This window comes from Pseudorca crassidens, chromosome 5 (genome assembly GCF_039906515.1).
Source record: "Pseudorca crassidens isolate mPseCra1 chromosome 5, mPseCra1.hap1, whole genome shotgun sequence".
Classification (NCBI taxonomy): domain Eukaryota; kingdom Metazoa; phylum Chordata; class Mammalia; order Artiodactyla; family Delphinidae; genus Pseudorca; species Pseudorca crassidens.
The window spans coordinates 69,081,021-69,092,099 of NC_090300.1; the positions used below are offsets into that span (position 1 = coordinate 69,081,021).

An 11,079-nucleotide genomic window follows, 5' to 3' on the forward strand; every position below is an offset into this window, starting at 1 on the left:
ACAAGGATCTGTGAAGGTAGGTGGCATTCATTTGCTACCTGAACACCACAACCACACAGAGGGAGATATAATCCCATTTTACAAAGGAGACTCAGCCTTAGATGGATAAGGTTAACAGCAAGTAAGCAGCAAAGCCAGAATCCACATCTAGGACTGTCTGGCTCTGGAGTGGAGGCTTGTACTTAGTCACGAGGCGGGTCCAAGGCTGGCATAGAGGTGCCTTTATCCTAAGTAGAAAAAAAGAGACCTGAATGGTAGCCTGTTAGGGCAACTGGTTTAGAAAAAGTCCCACGTTCCTTCAGTACAGTCAGCCCTACGATGGGGTGAAAGTCTTGGTGATTAGAGGTTGGGCTGCATTTCGGCCTCCACCTGCCGTTCCATTCAGCTGGCCGTTCCATTCTTGAACACAACTATAGTAGCATCCTAATCCAGGTATTTCGTGAGTTTATGTGTGCACCAAGTACTGTCTCTGTCACCAGAACAAGAAATGTCATTATATAAATACATAACTTTTTTTGTATTATACATGGGTGCTCACCAGTTACTAAATTTATAATAGCTTTTATTATTTTTTAATGGATATTCATTTAGTTACTATTATGGTACGATAATGTGGAAATTTGTGACGTTTTTCAGTATTAAAAGAGGGCTTTCAAAAGTTGAGTACAACTCTACTTAGTATGTTGCCAAGACAGTACTGTACCTGGATTATGATTTATGGGTCCATTAGAAAAGGAAAAGACTTGGATGGAAATTAAGATTGCTGTCAGGAGTGGGAAGAACTAGACAGTGGATGGCCGTGTCATTTTTAAAATCAGGAAATGCAGGTGTAGTGGATGCTATGGTGTGCCACCTTTCAGGACTGAGACACTCACTCCCATAGCTGCTTTGAGTGTCAACAGCTGACAGCTCTCAGCTGAGTCCCCTCTAGCAACTGTCCTCAGCCAAACACAGCCACTTTGCCCAAAGTCACTCTTCCTCCTTGGGGCAGTCCACCTCCAAGGACAAATCTAGGAGAGTTATAAAGGCTAAGCCATTTCGCCTTATGTGGCACAACTCATGGATTGTCCCAGATCTCTGTGCACTTGCATCACAGTACAACCTCTGCCCAGTCCTGCTTCCCTGACCCCTCTCAGGTGTTGGTCTCTAGAGTACCACTTAATTAAAAACCTACATGTGAATCTCAAAATCTCAGACTCTGTTTTCCTAAGGAATTCAACCCATATGGTTGCTACAAAAAGTAGTCCTAGAAAAAGATTCTAAGATGAAATTTTGAAGTTGGATCACCTACCAGCCTTCTGGTAATGAGAACCCCATCTCTGGTGACAGTGGGGACTGATAGCCCCTGGAATGGTATGGCAAAATGGGATGCCAGTGGAAGGGAATGTACTAACAGAGGGTAAATCCCAGATGTTTTAGGGAAAAGCAATTATAAGAACTTTGGAGTTGGATGGCCACTGGGGGAGGCGGGGCTCGTTAATTTATTAAATGAAAGACTGACAGTGATTAATTGCCAATTTCAGCCCAAGTGTGAAAGCCAGAGGATCTATTTGACAGCTTATAAAATGATTCACATATCCTGCAGCCAGAGGGCAAAAAATTCTGGGGCTGGACCAAAAAAACTAAATTTTAGGAGTATCAGAGTTCCAGAGAAGTTTAAATTCTCAGCCTCACCAAGTCTGCCACACTAAGGTCAAGGCCCTGACTGGGAGAAAAATGGGATGCTGATACCTGAAATGAAGTCACCTGGGTTGATGTATTTGAAAATCTTAAATTTCCCTATTTCCCTGAATGTTTTTGATCTACAGAAGTAGCTCCTTCTTCCCTGTTAGAGGCTGATGCTAGGCTCTTGGGGATGTATGTATATGCTTGATGACGTAGAGGCTTCCGCCTTGTACACGTCTGCCCTTACCCCCAACCATCTATTCCACTTTCCACTCGCAACCACCAGAATGATAGCCAGGATTAAGTCACAAGGTAGCCCACCTGGGGAAATGCTGTGATGGCTCAAGGTAGAAGAGGACTATATGGAAGAGCTGCAGGACTGCAGCGTGAACTGGCAAAGCAGGAGAGCATATATGGGACTGCGCTGGATGAAGAGGAACAGAATACACAGTTGGAAAAGGGGGATAAACCTACAACACAGGATTTAATAGCTTGGCAAAGACCCCAGGTAATAGTATTTGGTGGGCCCTTGGAAGCTTGGAAAAAGAAATAGCCCACACTAAATAGGTAGAAATGCCAGAACTACAGTGGTAAACACTGGCGGAAGAAGTCAAAAGACTCACAGAAGTAGGATATACTACGTAAGGCCAAAAAACCACTAGCCAGCTCAGTTCTTGGGATACAGTGTTCTTGTCCAAAGCGATAAGGATCGTGCTGATGAGGAGGCCTCCAGCTCAGTGGTGGGCTGTCCTCTGTAGGCCAAGGCTGCTGGTAGCAGATGCTGGGACAGAGCAGGATTTTCTGATAGCAATGGAGACAACAGACTTCCAAAATAACAGAGGCCAGATGGCAATGCTTAACTCTCAAAAACAAGATAGGTGCAATTGTCATCATGAGTGGCGAGGTCAGAGGCAGTCACGGAGGTCTGACTCACAGAGAGCTCGGGAGGTGGTTGATACAGCACCACATCCCAAGGGACATGACAGATGGGCAGCAAATGAGACTATTGCTCAGTCTATACAACCAAAGCAAGGAGGCTGAATGCAGCCACGATAATAAAAAGTCATGATCACTTTCTAAGTTTCCAGACCTGAGCCAGTTCTCTGACCCAAATTCCACTGACTGATGGAGAAACTAGGTCCTTATGAATCATGGCATGCATGTAACTGAGCGGGACCGTATGAGGCCTTCCCAGAATAGACCCCCACTCGTGTCCTCCGCCTGCATTTTGCCTGCAGAAAAACTTTAGTTAAAGAATAAATTTAATCAGAGAAGTGAGGAAATGCAGAAAGAAAGGAAAACAGTCAAGCAAGACAAAATAATAATACTTTAGCCATTAAACAAAGTCAAGGACCTTTAGTTCTTCCTTAAGGACTATAGATAATATTCTGAGCCATGTCCTTTGAGCTGTTTTGCAGATACTGAAACCCCTATCAGGTGGAAGAAGTTAACTGTATGCTGCCCACAAGCATGTAGACCCCAGACCGGTTGGAGAGAGGTTGACGTTGACTCCCAAATACTTCACCTCCAACCAATCAGCAGAATGTCCATGAGCTGATCACGCCCTGCTTCTTGAACACTATGAGACTCCTCACTATCCCCTCCAGGGTGGGACACACAGTTCTGAGGGCATTAGTCCATTGTGGCCCCCTTTGCCTGGCAAAGCAATAAAGCTATTTCTTTCTACTTCACCCAAAACTCTGTCTCCGAGATTTGCTACACCACTTGCGTACGGAGGCGGAATTTCAGCAACCTGAGCAGAGACTTCTTCAGTCCTTGCCCAGAGCCATTTATTCATGAGACTATACACTGGGGGGGGGGGGGGGGGGGAAGAAGGATACAAAATCCTTTCAAGGACAGTTGGATACAAGGTGTGAGTTGAGGAATGCAGGGACCCAAAGCATCCTCATAACTCCCTTGTTGGAATGGGTGGATAAGGGGTCAGGTAGTAAATGGAATTTGGACTCAGGTCTGGCTCATGGTAGGCCACTGGCTCCACGGACTCACTCACTGATCATTTCCTTGGTTCTCAAAGGAATAACTGGACTAGCCATACTTAGGTACTGGCAATAACCACATTGGTTCCTTGTCCTGTGCAGTACGGGCTAGTAGCGAAAACCAAGTAGAAGCCTTTGAAATCCCCTTACCCTCCCCAGCCAAGATGGTAAATCAAAAACAATACCATATGAAGTATATGGCTAATATAAGTGCCACCCCACTCCCACTTAAACACCAGAGTCGGCAGGAGTGGTGGTTCTCATCACACACCTTTTCTATTCATCAGTATGGCCGCTATAAAAACTAGATATATCCTGGAGGATAGCAGTGGGTTACCATAAAGTCAACCAAGTAGTAGTCTCCCAATTACAGCTGTGAGCTAGATATGGTATCTTTGCTAGATCAGGTTAAAATGGCCTTAAATATATAGCATATGGCCATCAGTCTGATAAATGTATTATTTTCCATCGTTATCAGAGGACCGAAGCAGTTCACATCCTCATAGGACAGGACACAGTATCAACTCACAGTGTTGCCTGGAAGCTAAATCTGCCCTTTGCCCTAATATAGTCTTAAGGACCTGGGCCATCTGGACACTCTGCAGAAGATCACATTGTTTACTGTATTAAATGGTCAAATGAGTAAGAAGTGACAAATGCATTGGAAGACTGGATAAGACACGTGCATTCCGGAGGGCAGAATAAAGACTAGATGAAGATTCAGGGGTCACTACTTCAGTGAAGTTTTTAGAGATCCAGTGGTTTGGGGGGAGCTGGAACATATCCTCCCATCTCCACTGCATTAGGACAAATCATTATCTCATATCTCACACAACTAAGAAGAAAGCACGATGCCTGGCAGGCCTTCTGGATTCTGGAGGCAGCATGTTCCATATTTAGAAATACTGCTCTCACTTATTTCCTTAGTGACAAGGAAAACTGCCAACAGGAACGGGTTGTGTAGCAGATCTAGGCTGAGGTGCAAGCATCCCTGCTCCTGGGGAATACAACCAGCGGGCTACACAACCAGGTAGACTCTATGGGATTAGAGTTATCTGGGGTGAGAAAAGATGCCACGTGGAGGAGAGCAGAATCACAGCATAAGGCCCTGGGGTCCTGACGCAAATCTATGCCATCTGCTGCGGAGAATCATTCAGAAAAGAGATGCTCCTCTGCTAATGGACCCTGGTAGAGATTATGCACCTAACCATGGGACATGAAGGGACCGAGTGTCCAGATTTGCCATCAGGAGCTGGGTTCTGTCACATTCACCAAGCTTTAAGGCCCGGGAGGAGTCTGCAGCATTCCATCATAAGGTGGAGGTGGAGGTCTGGGAACAGCCATGCATAGGACCAGAGAATACAAGCTAGCTGCATGAGCAGGTGGCCCAGGCTCCCATGTCACCTACACTTTGTACCAGTGCCTCTCTCTCAGCTCATGTTTGATTGTGTATTGGTTTTCTATTGCTGCATAGCAACTTTATAAACTTAGCAGCTTACATTAGTACATACTTACTACTTCCCAGTTTTTGTGGGTCAGGACTCGGGCATGACTTAGTCGTCTCCTCTTCTTCAGGTTCTCACAAAGCTGCAATTGAGACATTGACTGGGGCTGTGATATTATCTGAGGATCAGCTGGGGAGCTATTCACTCCCAGCTTCACGTGCTTATAGTCAGAATCCAGTTCCTTGCCCATGGCCACAATGAGGGGTTTAGTTTCTTGCTGGCTGTTGGAGAGATGCCCCCTTCAGCTCCTGGTTCCCGGTTCCTTTCCATATGGCAGCTCATAACACAGTCATTTGCTCCTTCAAAGCAAACAAGTCACAGGGAGTGCCCTTGTGAGATGGGCCTTACCATCTTATGTCCTGTATCATGTACACATTCTCATGCTCATCCCATCACCTTTGCCATATTCCACTGATGAGAAGCAAGTCCGAGAACTTTCCCACACTGAAGAGGAGGGGATTACCTAAGAGAGTGAACACCAGGAGGCAGGGGTCCTGGGGGCCGCTCTAGAATCTGCCTGCCTCAGACTGCGTGAAGGGTTCTGAAGACAAGCTGACAGAGAAGGAAAAGCTAAGCTTGGTTCATGGACGGGTCAGTTGGTATGTGGGTGCAAGACAAAAATGGACCACAGCTGCTCTGCAGCCTCACTTGGGGTGGCTCCTTTGGCCTGCAGGAGAGAGTTTCCTCCTAACGACAGCTACAGGCAGTACATCTGGTCATCCACCTGGTGAAGAAAGAGAAGACACCTGGGGCAAGGATGCCCAGAGACTCATGGGCAGTGGTCATGCTGGCTGGTTGGCCAGAGACTTGAAAGGAGAAAGACAGGAAGACTGGGGATGAAGGTGTCTGGGGAAGAGGTGGTGGCATGCGGACCAAAGCAGTGGGCTTGGAATGTGAACATCTATGTAATATATGCTAACACCCAGCAGGGAGCATCTCCCATGGGAGAGGCACTAATCAACCAAACAGAGTGACTTCCAAGGGTCCTGAGCCAGCCTCTGCCCTTGGCCACCCTAGTGTTGGCACAATAATTTCATGAACAGAGAGGACACGGTGGCAGAGATGGAGGCTATGCATGAGTCCAACAGCATGGGCTGTTCTAGCTTCTGCACTGCTTAAAGGCCAGCCTGCCGTTTACAGAAACCAACGCGCACTCCTCTCCCCTCAAGCACCAGCTCTCAAGGAGACCTACAACCCTGTTCCTCATAAAGAAAGAAAACATCACAGAAACAAATTTCTACTCTTTAGATTGTCCTAGAGATCCTTTCTCCCTAGAGTAATGTTTCTCAGGACCATAGCTTCAGAATTACTTGCGCTTGTCACTATTGTGGATTTCCGGACCCCACCCAACCTACTGAAACAGAATCTCTAGATTGGGTGCCTGGGAATCTGCATTTGTGGAATATGGAGGGTTTAGTCAGTGGCCTTTGACTACAATTCAGTATCCTAGCTAAATTTCTCCCAGAAAACAATCCAGTTGTTATGAGATGGGGAAAGAAAATATAAACTTAGGAGTGTCAAATTGAAAAATCACCATATTAGTAGGACAAACCCGTTATTCAGTCGCCAATTTAGAAACACATTTATAGGGTCCCTGTGAGCCTGGAACTGTGCTCTAGGTTGTGGTGGGAACGAAGAGCATAAAGTTCAGATAAGAAGGAAAACGTCTACACACATAAAACCTCAGAATTGGAGGACAGCCCCAGAGGTGTGGTCCCAGCCCCTTCCTTTCACAGGCAGGCCAACTGAGGGTCAATTTCACACAGCCTTCCTGCAGCAGGACCAGGTCTCCTGAGCCTGGCTCACCAAGCAGGGTCTGATGAAATGTCACTGCGAGTGATGCCCACAGCAAGGGCTCTAGGAATTCAGAGGGGCCTCCGCGCCCTGTGGGTGAGTGAGCAGGAGTGGGGCCTTGGGCTGGTCCCCGAGAGATGAGACTCCAGGGCCGAACACAGACTCAGGGGCATCAGGCAACAGGGGAGGGAGGTTTCAGAGGCTGCCAGATCAGGAACATCAGGACCTCACCCCTGCCCAGCACTCACACGGCTCTGACACCTACGCATCATCACCCCAGTTCATTCCTACACCGCCCGACCCCACCTTCAACCACCGGGACTGCTGGGCACGATAACTCTGTGCCCTCTGGGCAAGGCCTCCGGGCCCCCAGCGACGAGGGCCTCTAAGGCGACAGGACGGGCCGAGCCGCTGAGGGTGTGGAGACAGGGCCTCTGGAGACAGCCAGGCAGAAGGGGCCTGTGTCCAGAGGGAGTTACAGAGTCAGAGAGGCTCTGGGCTGGGAAGAGAAGAGCGTAACCCGAGCGTCCGCGGCGGCGCAAGTCAAGGAGGGCGGCTGGCCCTGTGGGGGGCCTGGGACAACCTCCTCCCGTGTGGCCTGACCCTGTGTGACAGGGAGGCCTAGGGACACTGGGAAATCAGGCTCACTGGGTAGGGGCTCTGGCGGCAGGCGGCTTCGCAGGGGCAGCACGGTGCGTGGTACAAGGCAAAGCCCCTTTGTGGTACAAGGCATCGTGCTCCAGGCCGCAGGCCCTTCCTAGCAACTGGGCAACTCGTGCCGTCACATGGGTAATAAAGGTGGACCCACGAACCTTTGAAATCGCCGAGCTGCCGCCAAGGGAGCATGTTCAGTGACGACTTGGAGCCTGGCTTGAGAGGTTCATGGGTAGAGTGGAAGGAAATGAGGTTGAGCGAGAAGGAGGTAAGCCTCGAGCATCAGGCTGAGGTGGACAACACCTGAACAGAGAATGTGATCACTGACCCAGGGATGTGTAAGTTTGCCCCACCAACTTATACAGTTTGGGCTCATCTATATTCTCTTTTGGTACACATAGGGAAGAATGGAGAATGATGGGAGCTCTGCTATTATTTATTCATTATTAACAGAGCTAACTATCACAACTTGGATGGGCCGAGAATCAAGGCATGCAGGGAACACAGCAGGATGGGCTGAGAAGTGGGAGAGGATGCCAGGACCAAGTGAGCCAGGACTGTAGAAATGTCTTCTGAATGTATGAGAGGAAGAAAAGATCAAATGCATGCATTCATATACATTTAAGTATGTGGTTATAATGTTTTGTGTGTGTGGTGGCCTTGTTCCTTTAATACTTGCTTACCCGTGTGTGTGTGTGTGTGTGTGTAAAATAAATGAAAACTGGCTTCACTGCATAGCACAGGGAGATCAGCTCGGTGCTTTGTGACCACCTAGAGGGGTGGGATAGAGCGGGTGAGAGGGAGATGCAAGAGGGAGGAGATATGGGGATATATGTATATGTATAGTTGATTCACTTTGTTATAAAGCAGAAACTAACACACCATTGTAAAGCAATTATACTCCAATAAAGATGTTAAAAAAAAACCCCAAAACTGGCTTCAATTTGAGTGCCGATTTTTTTTTTCTTTCAGCCTGAAATCAGCTTCTGTATGAAGTATGCAAAAAATTGCTGGCTTGGGTAAATACTATTTTTATCTTTAAAAGAAGTATCATATTTTGAGAGTTCATGTTGATTACTGATTTTCTTAGCTTACTGCAAGGAATTTTCGATGTTTATAAGAACGATACCAATGCCCTCTCAGTGATTATTAGTAACTCTGATTCCTCTTGGTTCTAGACTGGTTTGAAAAGGAAATACACACTTCAGAGATATACTGGTCTAAATGCACAAGCTTAAACTCTGGTTTGCAGAGCAAAACTCTGCAAAAGGTCCTAATCTAGCCTAGTAACCTACACTAATCCTAAGACTCCTTCTTTCCTGAGATCTAGGTTACTATTAGGGCAGATTAGGCAGAAATTAGCCCTGTGATTTAACACCCACCAGGCAGCAGTCACTTAGGTGGCAGTAGCACAGGGTTAAGTGCAAGTGCTCAAGCCAGCTCTGTTCCTTTGGTCAAGTTAACTAATCTCAATGTGCCTTAAATTCTTAATCTTTAATTTTACAAAATGGGGGTGACACCTCGTAGTCTCCCTATGAAGATTCAGGTAGATGGAGCTCTTAGCACAGCACCTGGCTCAGGTAGTACTTACCTTCACATTATCACAATGCTACTGTCCAGTATTTCTCCAAAGGCAAGGAAGCAAGGTCCCAGGCTTCTTTAAGGCAACTCCAGCCCCCTAGTCAAAATGACTCTGTTGATATGCTAGAAACGGTCCTAAATTTTGCATATACAATGCTTACCTTTCTTTTCCATTAGACGAAAGAAAAATCTGGAAGGAACCAAAACATAGTTTAACCATTTAAAATCTGTGCAGGAAGAGCTGCCTCCCAACCAGCAGGATCCAGAGTGGTTTCGTTCTGCCATCTAGAGGACAGGAAGGGAAAAGAGAAATTTCAAACAAAATAATTGCTCTTAGATTTTTGTTGTCAACATCTGTAATTTACCAAAAAAGTATTTTCTTTCTTCTTTTTTTAACTATAAAACATAATAGTTAGCATTTTTTAAAGGCTTACAGTCTGCCAGAGGCATGCTGAAATCTTTATAGGTATTTCCCTTATCACTACATTAACCCCATGAAATACTGATAGGTCCCATATTTAATTCCTATTTTGGAAATTAGGTAAGAGAGGAACAGAGAGGTGAAGGAACTTGCCCCATATTATACAGGTAAGAAGTGGAAGAATAAAAAAGTGTTTTCTGAATAGTGTAACTTAAACTCTCTTCTGAGTTCACTTATTAATAGATTCAACTTTTTAAAAGCAAAACAACAACCCAGTATTCTAAACATTAAGAATTAAAACTGAGTTCCCCCAAATGTTTATATTTACAAAGTGTGAGTTTCAACTATTGTCTGTGGAAGGAAGAGAATGCTCTCAAATTCTTATCATCGTGAATTTTTCTGGCCACCGTTCCCATTTATCAGACTCATTTCTGCAAAGCACTCTGCATTTATTTTGGCACAGACTGGGAGTAGCCCAGAGCCTCTGAGGTTTATGTCTTCCCCAAAATACTCGGTGAAATCAGTGGGGAAATAAAATAGCTCCATTCACGTAAAAAATGTACACTAACATAAAATGTTGGTGTAACCAAGATGAATATTTGTTAAGGCCCGTGTGTTTGAATTAGTTTTTTGCTGGTGTATGTATGCACAAATTTCCTGTTTTTATTTCTAAAGTCATTTCCTTAGGTGTCTATGAGGATTTCTATTTTGTCTGGGATGAAGACGTTGGCAGCCAAACTGCCCCCCCAAATTTAGTGACAGCAGCATACCTGAAGTGGCCAATGCTGTTCCGAGACTGTTTTTCACTCCTGTTACTACTAACAATAATAGCAGGTGCTATTTATTAAGCTTCTATGATGTGTCAGGCACCATTCTTGATGGATATACATGATGTTAATCCTCCCACTAAACCTCTAAAGTAAATACTGTTATCTTCACTTTGGATGAAAAACTGATGCTTGTGACCCACCAGGAGCAAATCCTGACTGTGCCCAGGGCCTGACTGGAGTGAATAATCACTGACTGGCTGGCTGACCCTTCCAGGTCAGCTTCCTCCCCTGGAAAATGAGAAGATTTGACTAAGAGACATTCTCTCAGGTTTTGCCTGATTCTAAAGAATTCCTCTGCTAGGAGCTGTGAGGTTTTCAGAAGTGAAAAGATTTTGTCCCTGCCACCAAGCAGCCCAGGGTCCAATGAAGCGCTGAGGGCACACACAGAGTGGGACGTTGTGTAAGAGCAGATGGCCTCAAAAGCACATCATGGCAGGCAGCTGTGTGACCTCCCACCACCTCTCACACACCCCCTTCTTCATTCTGTCCTGTCTTCTTTCTCTGTTCTTCCTTTCCCGTGTCCCTTCCATTTCCTTTCTGCTCCTCTTTCTTTCTCCCTCCGCTTTGCCCTAGAAAGGTGCTTTTCTCACTGTGGGTTTTAACTCATTAGTAGATCATAAAATCAACTCAGT

The 11,079-nt window shown here is 46.0% G+C and overlaps 1 protein-coding gene across 1 annotated transcript in view; it reads right to left on the reverse strand.

Annotated features, from left to right (window-relative positions):
* The window catches only part of RFC4 (replication factor C subunit 4), a 24,266-nt gene extending 14,807 nt beyond the window's left edge, over nt 1–9,459 (reverse strand). Inside the window, exon 1 of the mRNA XM_067738365.1 lies at nt 9,358–9,459. The gene's annotated coding sequence lies outside the window, so the exon portion shown is untranslated. The remainder of the gene's footprint in view (nt 1–9,357) is intronic.
* Nucleotides 9,460–11,079: the final 1,620 nt, after the last annotated feature.